The sequence below is a fragment of the Echeneis naucrates genome, chromosome 5 (genome assembly GCF_900963305.1).
Source record: "Echeneis naucrates chromosome 5, fEcheNa1.1, whole genome shotgun sequence".
Taxonomy (NCBI): domain Eukaryota; kingdom Metazoa; phylum Chordata; class Actinopteri; order Carangiformes; family Echeneidae; genus Echeneis; species Echeneis naucrates.
The window spans coordinates 23,349,017-23,366,015 of NC_042515.1; the positions used below are offsets into that span (position 1 = coordinate 23,349,017).

At 38.9% G+C, this 16,999-nt stretch overlaps 1 protein-coding gene across 2 annotated transcripts in view; it reads left to right on the forward strand.

Moving 5' to 3' along the window:
* Positions 1-16,999, forward strand: part of epha8 (eph receptor A8) — a 98,790-nt gene that overhangs the window by 49,340 nt on the left and 32,451 nt on the right. The window lies entirely within an intron of this gene.

The window sequence follows — 16,999 nt, forward strand, 5'->3', positions numbered from 1 at the left end:
ACTGTGAAAAACCTGTTTCATTCACACAGAGATCTAGCACAGTTTGTTTGTGTGACCTCTGATTTCTGTGACTCTACATATAACTTGTTTGTATTCCAAAGCTCCACAAAAGCGCCACAATCATGTGACAGAACACAATGTGTACACTCTCAGAGAGGGAGCGAGCAGGAGGGTGAAGTGTACTATTGTTCTGTCCTTAAACAAAATGCAGTGGATTAGAAAATGGATGTGGATTTTGCTTGTACATGTGATATAATTGCGAATCATGTTTACAAGAATCGTTACAGTCTACAGTCTACATATGTTGTTCACATAGATTGCTTTTGGAGTTTCCCTAACAAATGATTAACTGAGGATAATATGAGAGTTTGGCAAATTGATCCTCAGCTTCCTTTAACTTTCCTGTCACTATCTCATCACACTGAAACTGCTGAGTCAGTCATGGCAAAGTAGCCAATGGCAATTGAACAAATGGGAAGACATTTTGGAAATCATATTGTTAACTCTATTCTGCAGTGAACACACCACACCTATTTTATGAAACCAACTGGATATGATCAAAGTCGAAAGTCCACTGTATTTTGTGTTGGAAATTTGTTATACGCAAGCCAGATCTTCCAAGAGTGAAACATGAAGACAAGACAGAAGTGACAAAAACTACAGTGATTATTCATGCCTTGCGTTATGGTAAATATTCCTCTAAATAGGGTCATTTGAAAAATGAAAATCATGTTTTGTTGAAGAAGACTAAGACCATAAAATCATCAGGAAAACGTTTACTGAGCTAATAAATCAAGTGCGAAGTACAGTCAATTTCCCATAGACTTCAATGCAATTAGACTTGTTTTTACAATAAGTGGAGCAGTCCCCTGATGGTAATTAGCTCGAATGAAGGTGAAATGAAATGTGATGTGACGAAATGAAGGGGCTTTCCAAAGCGTGTCACAGGGTGAATGTTTCACCTTTTGGTTAATCGAAAACAGAGTAAATGAAGCAGCTCTCAAAAGTGTTCTTGAGAAACCTTCAGGTGATGTCAGAGACTCTGCAAGTAATTTTTTACAGTCAGAGGACAGAACCAGACTAGCCTGATGTCTGGTGGCTTTGCAACTGTGTTATTTCAACTTTCAACTTGACACTACAATTAGCAGTTTGAAGGCTCCAGATTTATCAATGTAGCATTATGTCTTTATGACTGTAAAACAATTAAAAAGTGAAATGAAAATGACATAGGTTGGATACATTTTTTATATTTTATTTATTTCACTTCATGGGCTGCTCGTTAAGGTTCCTCTTGTTGATGTAAATGTGGCAGTGATGAAGGTGTCATGGAAACAAACACAGTTCAGAGATGCCCCCCACCCCAAAACAAAAGGCTTTCCAAGGTTTCCTATACACCATGACCACAACAAACTGTCCCAAAACATCACAAAGATGGGTAGAGCTCATTTCAATGTCAGAAGATTCTGATCAGCAGATGCTTGTGCTGGTCACTGCACCTAAAGGAAATTAGTATTTAAATTTTTTCTGTTTTGTTTTGTTTTGTTTAGTTTTTTTTCCTGCTGTCCTCAGAAAAAAAACAAACAAAAAAAAAAAAAACTTCGATATCAGTATCATAGATCCCAATTTTTAGAATTTGAAAGTTTCTTCTGAGCTTGGCGCATCAGCTGAAATGTCTCCTTGATGTATAAAGCTTTTTGAAATAAAATAAATTCATAAAAGCATGAACCTCATTGAAAAAAGCGAAGACGTTCAAGGTCTGGCAAAAATGTTCTGTTTAGGTCTCAGAAATTTTTCCCCAGACAGTAAATAGTGAGAAAACAGCTGTGTATGGGCACGATCCACCCTTGATGAATAATAAGTGAGACATTTGAGATACTAAGTCTTGATCCTGCCAACTTTTTAACCACATTCTGTTTGTTTTGGTCTTCTGTAATTTCTTCATGGGGTTTTGATAGCGTGACCTCATTCGGAACCTGTGCATATTACAGGTTGCTATGGGTTACTGTAATTAAAACCAATTAATCACAGAGCCATGCATAATTAAACGTTAAAAGCAGTTTGTCAGCTAAATGAGACACGCAACATTGGTTCGTTTGCACCCCACACCCACTCTCTCTCCTCTCTTCCACCTTCTCCTCTGAAAACCTAAACACACACACATTACATACAAATTGCTCGCAGTGTTTCCCATCTGAGGCAAGCAGCAAACACCCTCTTGCTTGAACAGTAAGCGCCTCTTTGTCAAAACATGTTTAAATGTGTTTGAAATGGAGTGTGTGTGAGCGTTATCTGTTTTTGTGTGTGTCCAGTTCAGAAGGCCACTTACAGACTTTCTATAATTAGCTGAAGGCAATTAGCATCAGTACAGAAATGCAAAACAGAGAAGGGAAGGTAGGGGGTGGAGGGAAAAATCACCTTGCCTCACATTTTGCCTATAAAACAGATTTTATCCTTGTTTTAGGACAGATTTAAAAATAACACACTGATAGAAGTTATCTGAGGTTACAGAGATATGACCCACCTAGTGTTCCGTCTGATAGTTCTCAGCAAGTTATGTTTATAACCCCCACTATTGCATCACTGCAGCCTCACCAAACAAATTTGCAATGGTAGGAAAGAAAGCGCTCTTCAATATACGCCCTCTCCCTCTGCTGACTGCTGACGGTCTTTTCTGGCAACAAACTGGGTCGTTGTGCTAATTCACCCTCACCGAAGCCAGCCACAGTCACGCACACACGAGACAAGACAAGACCCAGAGAGGAGGGGTGAAGGATGGGCACGAGATGGTGGAAGGAAGACGGCTTAAGTTATGAGGACTTGTGCGTGTGCAGAGGTTGAAAAAAAAAAAAATCAGACATGAATGTGCGTGAATATGTGTATATGAGTGTGCTTAAGTGCTTCTCCCCTGGCAAAGGTTCAGCGCTTTGGCTGAGATCACGGCATAGTCTGTGTGCGTGTGTGTGTATGAGACCGAGTGTGTATGCATTTGTATGTGAGCACAGGGTTGCGTGACATGCCATTAAAAGTGTCACTGGGAGCAAAGCAATGGAAGACGAAAGGAAAAAGAAAGGGGGATAGAGAAAGAAAGAAGTAGTGAAATGGTTGACTGGACCCGTCGTCCAATTGAGTTTACGTCAAAACAATGAGTCTGTGTGTGTGTATAGCTGTCCATACATGCGTGCAGGTGTGTGTGTGTGTGTGCATGCATGCCTCTCAGTGCCAGTGAAGAATGGACTAAAGTGCCCCATACAGTGAGAGCGATCGAGGACACACTGATATAAGACACACACACTTAGTCTGGTCACATCTCCTCAGCTCATCTGCTCATCCAAGCTTGATACGTACCCACACATTCACACACATAGAGGTTGGGACGTACATGTGGCTTCGATTGCTCCTCTGCTCACCCAGTGGACCACAGCCTCTCCTCCCCTGCTGTAAACTGAATTGTGCAAATATATATATATATACTCTACACACTCTGGATCTCTATATATCGTTGGTTGTACTGGAAATTTGTACAAACAAATGCCATTGAGTTGAAAGAGAAAATGCAGCTGTATGCAGCAGCAGAGAATTCATTAAATAAAGGCCTTCCCTCTAATATTAGCCTTCCTTCTAATAAAGGCCCAGTGCAATCTGCAGTTGTGTAAATAAAAGCCCCCAGCCACTATTAGAGGCAATCCGCTACTCAAACTTCATTCCAATGTATTCAGACTTTCAGTGCATGTATTCCATAAACGTCATAATATGAATATATATATCTAATGGCATGCTTTAATTTAGTCTACTTTTCTCAGATTGCTTGCAGTATATTTGGCAGTTCCGCATTTTTAGCGTCATAGCTTATTGCAGCCTTCAGATTTATTTCCTATTTCCTTTTATGGAGATAAAATCATGACCAGAGCAAATGATGAGATTTAGGAAATTGCCATGTCAGTCAGAACCAATTGTACAAGAGAAAGGTTGTTTGTAGTGTCTGATATCATTTGAATCTGAAAGGATTATGCTCCATTGTGTTGTGCAGGGAGTATTAATTATATATTTAAAATGTGACAACTTTGAATAGTAATTATACAACTGTTGTACTTAATTGCAAATATGCTTATCACTACTTTATATGTGTGCCAAACATTTTATCTTATTATTAATTTTAATATTTGACTGCTGATAAGGATTGGAGTGATAAGGCCATAACAAATTATTTGAAATTGTAATCATAACTTTGTGATCATGAGCGGTAACCCACCGTCAAATTTTCATAATTTGCAAACAGTTTTTAGATGTTTAAATTTAGCTTAATGTACTTCATCCAAATACATTAATACATGAGTAACAGCAATCTAAAGTCTTATCTGGGCATTTTCAACTTAGAGTCAGGGTTTTTAATTTAACTTTACAAAAATGATATTGTTAAATCTTTTCTCCTGAATTTGCAACATTTCGGATTTGACTGTTTAAATTGGAAAATCATTTTACAGTGTCAATAGATTTTTGCCTTTTTTATTCCATGTTTAGGTCAGATCAGGTCATGTCATGTTAGATTTAATTACTGTGCTATTGTCTATGGTAAGCCTCCAACAAATTAATATCATGGCCTGTGAAACACACACTCTCCCTCTTTCTCAGTGTGATCTGGGTAGGTCTTTATTTGTTGCTGCTCTTTCAACAGAGCTGACGAGCTTCTGCTCCTCTAGTCACTAAGGGATTGCATGAGAGTCAGGCAATTCTTTGACTCTGCTGTCAGCAAACTCTCCTCCATGTCAGTCACACGCTGAGTGGAGCAGGCACAGAGAAAGACAAAGCAAAAGTGAAGTAAAACAAGAGAGTCAAAATGACTGAACAACTTAAATGAATGGTAAAAGAAAATACAAGGCATGTGAGTCTTTATGAGAGAGTGATGTGTGTCTGCCTCATAATGTGAGTTATCTTTCAATTTGGCCCCATCGAGAAATATCATAGTGAGATAGCAGCAGGTGAAAAGGAGGATTTGATATTTCTCTTTTGTATATTTATTCATTTCATCTCTCTCTCTCTCTCTCTCTCTCTCACACACACACACACACAAAAGATGGACCTGGTGGCTTTGTCCTCTCTCTGACCTGTCAGCATCTCCCTCTTTTCTGCTGTCACTCCTCCTCCTCTTGGTATTTTCCACATTGAACATATGATACATGTATGCAAAGGAACACACAAACCCACATACACACATAGGTCACTGAATCTCCAGAGACAGACTTGTGTACAATAGTTCATGATAGTGTGAAGCTGTAGCATTGTCCCTGGGTCCCTGAGAGCCAGGCAGGTGACAATAGACACTCAGATGTAGAAAAGAGGTTAGACCTGTGTAACAAGTTCTTATTTGATCAATATTATGCGTTGTATGGAGCATAATTTAAAAGCCATTGTTGTGTCAGCCTTTCAATAGTTGTAGCTACAAACACTCTATAACACTTTATATTTTAATTCTTTCTTTGTTCAATCTTTTAATTTTTCTGTGTGAATTATAATACATATTATATTCTACATTAAACAGCTAATATATCAAAAGATACACGCTGTTGAAATGTTAATTAATTTTGAATCAAGTGCAAATTAATTTTATTCTCTGGCGAAATAAAATGGATTCACGTAGATTTTCCAGTCAAACAAGGCTGGATATTGAGTTGGGTGTATCACCTGTTTTATTGGTTAAACCCTATAAACTGATTATAATGTCTTCTAATGTTAATAAAATTCAAGTTAAGCGATTTAGGGCAGCGATCCCCAACCTTTTGCGCCACGGACCGGTTTAATGTCAGACAATATTTCCCTGGAGGTGTGGCGGATAAATGCAACAAAATAAAATGATACGATCGGCATTAAAACTGTGCTATTTTAACATAAACAAACTAAACATAGTTCAGACTGAGATAATAAATAAAACATAAATAATGTAAGTTATTTATTCTTTCTGTGTGGCCTGGTTGCGGACAGCTGATTTAGTGAACAAATGATTTAGCCAGAACTTAATTATTTCAGTATTATGTATATTATATATATTCATAATTGCTGTCAGAATGAACTTGTGATTGACCGCTATTGAGAATGTGTCCACAGTGTCCAGAGCTCGAACTGACATTTTCTTCAGCGAACGCATCACGGGAGACTGTGAGTGATCAAATTAGTGATATACTACTAGCAGGTTGAAAACAGCTTCTGATCAACAACCTTGATAATTCTGGTGGCAAAACGAGAGGGGACTAAAAGTCCAAAAATATCAGTATCAACCAAAAATATATGTTGAAATACAAAAAAATCAGTCATATAAGAATTTCAAGCCAATTTGCAAACTACTTTGAACATGATTGTCTGTCTGAGCTGTGTTTTTCATTTTTCATTTTACAGCAAGCATATACATCAAAACGCAGCTAGAAATTGATTTTGGTTTTAGCTAAGTCTAGCCTTGCATACCCAACCCTGAACATTGCAGCTGGGAGGTCAGTGGTGTGTTGTGTAGTTAAGTGGATTTTAAAGGTGGACGAGACACAAGTGGAAACGAGTTAAGGGAAGGCTTTGGGATCAACCTGAAATTTTGTAAACAAAAAAGATACTTGCTAGTTTTCCATTTATTTCAGCTGGAATTCCGTTTGATAAATATGTAAAAAAATAAAACTATTGCAAATAATTTTTGCAATTTAAAAGATGAAGGAGAGTATCAGATGAATACATCAAACAAACTTTTGTGTCCTGGTGCATCAAACACTGGGACAAAAAAGTTGCTAGCAGAAATGTGTAAATATGTGTCAACAAATGCGACTAAACAAAAATGTTACAAAACTACAAAACAAAAGTTATTAAAGCTACTGTGGCTACATACTGTGCACTGGGAATGGGCAGCATGTGTTTGAGTGTGTGTGTGTTTTGCTCAGATGTACTTGTGTCCAAATGTTTGACTGTCTCCTAAAATGTGTAAGCAGTTTAAATCTGTTTGTTAGAGTCTGTGAGCATCAGTGCTAGGGGATTTGTTGTTGCAAGACTAATTAGTGTTTTTGTATAAGTCTTTATTGTCGTTGTTGTTCGAAGACCAAAGATTGTGATTGGGCAGTCTGGAGGGAAGGACAGAGGAAGAGAGCTGAAGGGTGTAAGGAACAGAAAAAGAGAGACAGAAAGGACACAAAGACAGAAGAGAGAAAGGAGGAGCTGAGAGGAGAAACGGAGGAGGAAAAAATGGAAATTATGAATGGAAAGAAGAAGAAGAAAATAAGAGGAGAATAAGAAAAGCAATAGGAGTCAGAATGAGGAGAGATGGTGTTAATAAACATTTAAATGTTGATAAACCATAAAGACCATGTGTGAGTGTTAAGTGAAAGAGAGAGTGAGAGAGGGAGAGAGCGATAACAGAATGAATCATATCTCAACCAGACACAGCACTGTTGTGACACTCAAACTTCCCTCCAATCTTTGTTGTGATTGGCCAGAGCCCTATCGCCACAGCAGGTGCAGAGGGCTACACATGAGTACACAAAGCAACTTTGCTCACACACACACACACTCACACACACACACACACACACACACACACACACACGCGCACACACACTTGTATACCCATGCTACCAGCTTTACAAAGGCACACTCACACATAAATCCTGTTATGTGCAGTCCATATGAACGCTTAATTCAGGGCAGAAAACACAAGTGCAAAAGGCTGAGAGCTGCTGGGTAAATTATTGATTGAGTTTTGCGCCACCCTTGGTCTACAGTAGCCACCCATGTCCCAGTCCAGTGTCTAAGAGGTATTAGTGCTGACAGTAAAGAGACAGGCAACATGATAGCAGATCACTGAAAAGCTGGCAGCCTCCGTCTGAAGGGACTGCGGGACTTCTTCAAATGATTTTCTGCCCTGACTTCTTGTTGAGTTAAACTGATGTGCACACAGGGTGCTGTCATTTACTTCTGCTTCTTCCAGTCCTCCACTGAGGGGATGCAGCGTTTGTATGGATGTGGATGGTTGAATGTATGTGTGCGCATGTGGTATATGATGTGAATGGTAATAATATTAGCTTTAAAAAACAGGGGAATAGTTGCTATAGTGATGTCAGACCAAGTCAGTTCCTTGTTTGCATAAATATATTTGTGACTATTGAAATATGTTAGTTTACGATATGGAAACATTTCTTATTGTAAACCAGAAGATAGAAGCTAATAAATTCTGGTCCTCATTTCAAAGCCAACTAACACATCATAACTTTCATATTGAACCATTTGATTTAACCTGTTTCTGCTAATTTGCATTGGTCTAAATTAGATCTGACAAAAAGCCAACAGAGTATTAGTAATACTCATGCTGTGCTTCTGTATTGATTGTAATTGATTTTGCTCTTTGATGTACATTTTGACTTAGATGTATAGTACTTACTTCAGCTTACTAATGCTGAAGAAACAGTATTTAAGTTTCTTTAACTTAAGTTAAGTTTAAGTAACCAGAAAGTTAGAATATGAAACTCATTTGTTCAGTGGGAACTCAAAGCCATCAAAGGTTAATCAGAACATCGGAACATTGCTGAAGCATCACTGTACTCTCAGTTTTTTTCCCTTCATCACTTTATGTCGTCTGGCTGATGAGAATACTCTCTTCACAGGAGGAATTTTTACTATTGTGAGGAATTATTATTTCAACATACCTCACAACACACGCGTTTAATCTCAAAACACTTTCATTCCAGAGTTCACCTGTTTATATTTTCTGATCGTGGCGCAGCCTCCCCCTTTGCTATGTAAGCCGCTTGGCGAATCCAAGAAGAAGGAGAAGACTTGCTTGCTTTGAATGTCAAGTACATGAACTTTTATTTCTTTTTTGATCACTGGAACACAGATATTGTGACTGGAGTATCCTGGCAGACTGGCTGTGACCATATTAGCACAGTGTGACGCCTGTCTCAGTTCAGCTCTCTTCCCATCACACATTGTCCTTTTCAAGTATATAAATAATGAAAAACAGTTGATTGATTAATTTCCCGCCTCATGCACTGCAACACTTACTAATGTCTGGAAAAATGTGAAAAGTTTAGCCCCCCCTGCCCCTCCCCAGGCCTTGTACTTTTTTGCAACACACACATTTCACACTCTCTGATCTTCTCAGTCTGTTGCTAATATGCCCATCTTTTTTTGTGAGCTCTTCCCCACCCTCTCCTCCTCCTCCTCTCACTCCTTCCATCAGGCACAGTTTAATGGTGACAGCCATTCAATCGGATAATTAACATCCGTCTAACGCTCATTAACTGGGATGTATTTGTCTCGTTTGATTTGTAATTACCAGGCCTTTTTCACAGGAAAACACTGTGATAATGTTCCCTTTGTGATGGCTTCATTGATGGAATTGATTTGAACCCAGGAGGGGAGGCCAAGAGAGAGGCGGGCATGTATATGGTTCTGGCAGGTGACAGGAATGGTCTGTTCTAGAGGAATTAATCATGCCATGAACACAGTTTGCAAACAGTGACTTGGATCTGTGAAAAAAACAAAAAAAACAAAACCAAAACACAAAACTTACCTCTACAGATAAAGTGGAGCATTCGTAAATGTCAAAGTGGTTTTACATTGCTGAAACATTGCTTGTGAGCTCTTTGACAAAGTTATTCACACAGTGATGAAGCCCCCTTCTTCCTACCTTTTAGTAGGCCATAGCCATAGTAAGCTGGGATCAGCTCCAGCACCACCCATGACCCAGAAATGGACAAGCGGCAGAAGATGAAAGAATACCAGAAGAAGATTTTTAACTGTCAGGCATTGTCTAGTCTTCTTTGGTCCCCACAGAGCAGGAACCACAGGGGACATTAGTGTGGAGCCTCTGATTCCGACAATGGCGCTTACCAGAGGCAAAAGTAATCATGCTGTCGATACAAGCTGATGGGCTTCTCTCTTTATTAACCGCTAAAATTAGCTATTCCAATGGCAGCTGAAGAAAAATCACACTGAACATCAGATTAACTCTGAGATGTCAAACACGTAATGAAATGTAAAGAAGAATTTAAAGACATCACTTCTTCGTATCATCACTTGCTTCACATAAACCAAGATTGTGATCTTATGTTGTTTGTGCCCTCACTGCCCCGAGGCTTCCAGGGGTCTTGAGCCTCTGAACTGCTTAGTTGCTCCAATGGTAAATACTAGCCCCGAAAAGCTCTGTGGTTATTTCTCTGTAAGTGTGTGATTGTCCTGCAGAATGCTTTTTCTATTGCATTTACATTCTGCATTCTGCATTCGCAGTCAGCCATACATCAACCATGACCATGTTTGATAGATGAAGTGAGTGAGTTTGGGTCATCCGCTGTTGGAGGTTGATTGTTTTGACCTCTCTGTTGCAGGGCTTAACCAGTTTTGTATGTTGTGCTGAATCTGCTGAGGTTCTGAAGTCTTCTGTTGATCGCTGGCAGGGAAGGAAATATATCTGCCTGATATTCCCTAAAAGATCCTAGAAGCCCCTGGGTTGACTAGCTTGCTCCATTATTACATCATCATAATCTTCTTCACTTGTCACTTCTTCACTCCTTTTTATGGCAGGCAACTCCATTTAATCTAAATGGCAACTCGGAATAAAACCTGAGTCATATATGCAAGAAGTAACATTGATATGCCATCAGGAACATTCACAAGGTGCATGCCCAATTACATTTGACCTCTCACTATCCAGGCCCTAAGTTAGAAGGACTACATCTCCAACACAGTTCTTTTTAACAATGGGACAAACCAATGCAAAGTAAAGCTGGTAAAATGAAATTTCTTGTTGTATTGCAATTGTTACAACATTTTCTTTAAACTATAAACAGACTTTTCCTTGCTTTTATTTCAATGCAAACGTCATAAAAGAGTTCACACTACATTAATTTTAAAGCCGTGGTTCTGATTGACATAGAGTTGTGTGATGTATTCAATTGTCAGTTTGTCAGTTGAAGCAAATTCGTGTCAGCGTCTTCCCAGATGTGTTGCTGTAGAAGGAGCTGTCTGTAAAGCCATTTAAGCCACTTACAAATTACATTGCAAACTTTATTTTGGATATCTTCATGTTTTTATCTTGTTCTCAGGCAGCTTCTTACTTTACCACATAGGCATCATCGTGGCTAGCTGGAATGCACAATCTGTCAAACAGCCCCATGACAAATTAATAGTCAAACCTGAATTATGACTTAAACTCAATCTGAGCACCAGCCTTGAAATGTCTCAAACTTCTTATTTGCAACAATGATCCCTTTTTCCTTAATTATAGCAGTGACCCTAAAAGCAAAGGCAACCCACCTTTCCATAAGGATTGTTTACTAACTCCATTCATTCTATCCCCAAGGTCAATTTGGTGAATTTGAAGGAGGCCTTCATTTAGTGTGTTGTACCAAAGCGACAATTGAGCAGTTAATATCTGGACTAACAATTTAACAGTGTGGATGGTGGTCCCATTTCGAAAGCTGATCTCACCAACACATTAATCCATCACTCCGACAGCTTCAGAAGCTCCTTAGTGGCTTCACGTGCTCCCTGGGGAACCAGCTAAGTAGACTTTGGCTAACTTTGTCTCTTGATTTGGAGGGCAATCACTTCCTCTACAAGGGCAATTCTGTGTGAGGTCTAGGACATGAGAGCGAGAGCTAGAGAGAGTTGATGTATAACTTTACCAGCTACTTTTTTTTTCTATCAATAAATATCTCTTTCTACTCTGTGTTGCTGATTAATGCAGAAGTAGATTCTTTAGTTCCTAAAATAAGTATACTGGTGAACGTCCAACAATAAATTTACGATAAGTTGTGTGAAGTGGTTAAATAACATCACAAAACAGCAAAACTATCCTATATTCTCAGTATTGTGTGACAAGCAAGGCTGTTATGACATTGTCTGTAACTTGGCCAGCGGTCTCACCGTTGTCTTATTCATTTTTGTTTTTTTTTTCTTTTCTGCACAGCATAGTATGAATTATTTATCCGTTTGTCTTTTTTTTTTTTTTTTGCAAGTGACATTAATCATATAGAAAATATGAAGAGAGGGTTGCACCAGATTATAGTGAGTCATTAATTTCCATCTCTCACCCCACATATAAACATACAGAAACTATTCAGGACAAACACCCAATAATAGAGGTTGCATTAAAAAAGCATATAATACATTGAACATAAAAAAAAACCACAATATAAACATTTATCTAAATAAAAAATAATAATAATTATGAAACAAAATCCAACATTCTAATATCATGAAATAATAATGTTAAAAATAATGAAATATGCTGATGAGAAGAATCGTGATGTGTACTGACCACCTGATTGAACGTGTCAGATCCGAACATAGCTGCACTAAATTTTCAGAGGAGGGGCTGTATTATTGCTTGTCCTATGTACTGAACTGTATATGATTCCAATATTTCCCAAACACAAATCATGATTTTGTACAATCTTGCCATGTAACAGCCAAGAATCTAATATGAAACATAAATTCAAAGCTACAATTTCTAAGTTAGCTTTTTTTTCTTAAATGTATTTATTTATTGGAAGTCTGTAAAGTACAGATCAAGTATCATTTCCAAATATATGTTCCAGTAGTTTTATATTTTTAGTGCAGAATATTTCTAATGTGTTTTCACAATAAACAACAAAAATAAGAAAATTTGTATTCATTTCAATTGCTCTCAATTCTTTTCCAATTGCTTTCAAGCATAACTATTCCGAAACACAAAATAACCTCAATCAGTTTGGGCTGTTTAGTGTTCAGCACCGCTGGTCACCACAACAACATTTGAAACTATGATTTTCTTGGCAATTTACAAAGATTAAAACATGTCAGAACTGCACTGAGACAAAAACTCACATGTTGAGATTTTTATTTTTAGAAAGCCAACCTTCAGGTAAACAGAAGAAAATGGAGGAGAAACCTCTCAGGACCTCTTCTGGCATTATGAAGCAAAAAAACAGCAGACCACAGTTATTTGGAAAGCGTACGAGCTATCTGAAGATGGCTACCCATTTTGGCGAGCAGGCTTGATTATGGTTTCTATTTTTTAGCACCATGAGCCTACATTACTGCGTTGCGCCATTTTACGGCCCTTTTAATCAACCAAAATTTCTAGACTTTTCTTAACACTCCCACCAAAGTCCTCATTTTTGTTTGGGCTGAATAAATAGATTTATTGTTTTCATTTTGTAGTAGTATACTGGACTTAACAAAATGGATGCCTGAAACAGTGAGGGTAAAAGCCAGCAGTAAAAGTTGAATGTTGAATGAAACGTTGTCACTATCCCCTGCTCCTCAGTCTCCTCATGCATTGGACGATTATGTGTTTTCTCCAGCTTACGCTCCTTTTTTCCAGTGTATTTATTTATCCATTTATACAGGGAATAAATCAAAGTCAGCACATGACGTTGCACATGGCTATTAAGATTCATTGTAATGCAAATTCTCATGTACCAAGTTCACCCCATTGACAGGTACTGACACACCCGGCAACACACAACTCACATGCACACTGTGGGTACACACATACTGTGGTCCATCACGGTGTTCAATCGTGGGCCTGGAGCCTTCCTGTGTAGAGTTTTCATAATCTCCCTGTGCCTGTATGAGACCATTTTGGCGACTGGGACCTCCATCCACGGTCAAATACACAGATGAAAAATCTTCTCTTGCCTATTCTTATTTATTTTCCCTAAAATGATGAATTTTATAAGGATCACATTGATCTGTGAACATTGACATTGAACTGAAAATAAGATGTGAATATTAACATTTTTTGACAGCAGTATTTCTAATTAGTAAAAATAAAGCCGACTTTGATTCCACAGAATGGGTAGCCACGAAACAGCATTTTTTGCAGACACGATGTAATGCAAGATAGAAATAAAAAAAAAAAAAGACAATCACTATTCACAACGCAAACCAAAGATCTACTACATCACATCAGGTGCATGGTAAGGTAAACCAGGGAGTATTTTTTTGTCCATCACAGGTCCAACACACAAAGACAAACAGAGATGAACAACCACTCACACTTGCATTCAAACTATTTAGAGTCACCAGTTAACCCAAACATGATGTATTTGGATGGTAGGAGGAAACCGGAGCACCCAGAGATAACCCCCGCAGACACAAGGAGAACATGTAAACTCCGCACAGAAAGGCCCCAGGCCGGGAACCAGGATATGTGCTAATCCATTACGGTAGCCTGTTGAATGATGCCACAGCTGAAGGAACAAAGTGCACCCTTTCTCCATATTTAGGTTCTCTAATAGTGATCAGACAACGGTAGTGTAAAATGTTGATCCAGAGGGTGTTCAGGACCATTGGTGAAACCACTGGTAAAATGTGTAACAGCTTTTTGACAGATTTCTACTCTTCACATCTGAACGTCATATTTTGAACACCACAAAGGTGGTTTGCTAACAAATTTTGTTTGTGAAATGGTTGCAGTAAAAAAGCTGTTATGTGCCGATTACATCTTGTAAAAACAGTTTATTGGTCTCTTTGGTGTAGCGCGAGGCCAGCTCACGGTTATACAAGTATCTAAGTATCCCACTCATACATTGGAATCCATGCTAAACTTCTCATGAGCATGCCCTGAGAGGCAGGGTTACACAATGGCTCCCTGTATGGTAGAGAAGGACAAATGGCCCAGCAACTTTCCCACCTCACACCTTTTAAAACAGGTATGGTCATGTAAGATGCATATGGGTGGGCCTTTACGTGTGTATGAGTGTATGAACGAACGTGTAAGCGTGTGGGGACAGGGGCTGGTGGTGTGTAGAGTGCCTGAATTGGCATGCATTTTCATGTGCAGCTACAAAGTCGCCCGTAGAATTACTACTTCTACTACTGTGCAATAAATAAAATATTGTAAAGAACTCAGTATCAGAAGATTAAGTACTTAGAAGAATGGTTGCCAGCCGGTCACAAACAACTATTCACACTCACAGGCAATTGTGCATGTATGTGTAAGTGTGTGTGTGGGACGCAGCATTGAGTCATAGATCACGTGGTGTGTGTGGGGGAGCCCGTGCGTTAGGTCATAAATAATCACTTTTCACACGCACGCGCAAAGCTGCCTGTGTAATACTACTCATCTATAATATTCTATATTTATTGTAGTATATTGTAGGAGGCACAAATTAAAACTTGTGAGGAATACTGAACAGTTGTGAATTTACAATTATAACCTGCTTCAGAGAGTTAAAGCGAAAAATCGGCAGTTTAGTTTCTCTTCAGCAAAGTTGAGAAATTCAGAAGCGATGTGATTAAAACAAAGAATGGTGGAAAAAGAGGCAGCAGAGGCTGCAATATCTGACTTTTAGCTCGACGGATGAGTCGCTCTCAATAACAATGGATCACCTGCCATAACACAAATTTAGGACATATTTTGCAAGAGACTTTTTAAGAAAATGGTCCATCCTTAATATGAACAAAAGACTGTGCCAGCAAAACTGATGTCTAAAACATATGTTTCAATATGTGGTAAAAATGTATGACACTTTAAATTGAAACTAATGACTGCTATGATGAGTCTTGTGCCAACCATAGTTCACCCTGCTCATAATAAAGAACCATGACTTCCCAAACTGAAGACTGTTTTGTGCTTCAAAGCAGTCTGACAGGTTTCTTGGTTGCAGAAAAACTGAAAATGTCAAAGACCTTTTGGAGATTCCTGATCTTTTCATCAATGATAGGATTTTGCTGGTCTTTCGAGCAGAATGCGATTGCTTGATATTAAAATACCAAAGATGCTACTAAGTAGATAGTTATTGTGCCAATTTTTTTCAGTTCAAATATACATTATTTCAAGCAGAAGCTAAAAGCTTTCATTCATTGTCACATAGCTGTAAGTCTTTTCATCTTCCTCTGATGATGGAGATGTTATTATGCCCATTTACATCTTAATTTTTCCAGAGTACCAAATGAGCTGCAGATGAGAAGTGAAGTGAAAGGTTATCACAGCTGGCATTGACACAGACTCCCTCCTCTTTCCCTTTGCATATTCACCTTTGCGTTGATGAATTTATGTTGCATGTGACTACTGTAGCTGCAGAAGACACCCTGCATGTATGCTTAGTATTACCATAACCTGTGTGTGTGTGTGTGTGTGTGAAGGAATCTGTCAGGGACTTCAAAGCGCCTGCTGCCTCTCCCCTTGATGAACGAGCTGTTCCGATGTTTGTCTTGACCTGCTTTTCAACTCAGTGCTTCACAAAAAACATCAAGGAATGGAGGGATTAACTGGATAAAAAGGAAGAGTCTGAGATAAATGTTGTAAATAGAAATACTTTCTGGCTACTCAGGGAGCAATAGGACAGTTAAAAAGAAGAACACCTCTTCTGTTCATGAATGGTAATACACATGCTGTATTGTGTGTCTGCATGTATGTATGTGTATACAGACACACACATGAAGTTTGAACACTAAATTTCCTTCAGACTTTCATTCCATGTATTCCATGAACTTCAATATACACTGAGCAGGCGTGACATTATGACCTACTGACTTATATTGTGTTGGTCCCCCTTTTGCTGCCAACACACCCCGACCCTTTGAGGCATGGACTTCATTACACACCTGAAGGTGGTACCAAGATGTTAGCAGCAGATGTTGTGAGTTGTGAGTTGGGGCCTCCATGGATCAGACTTATTTGTCCCGCATATTCCACAGATGCTCAGTTGGATTGAAATCGGGGGAATTTGGAGGCAAAGTCAACACCTCAAACTTGTTATTCTGTTCCTCAAACCATTCCTGGACCATTTTTGCTTTGTGGCACGGCGCTTTATCTTTATGAAAGAGGCCACAGATATCAGAGAATACCATGTCCATGAAAGGGTGTACACGGATATATGTTACCACACGGATGAAGGACCTGAGGTTTCCCATTAGAACATTGCCCAAAGCATCACACTGCCTCCGCTGGCATGTCTTCTTCCCATAGCGCATCCTGGTATCATGTCTTCCCCAGGTAAGTGACACACGCACACACATACACACACACGCCTGGCCATCCACA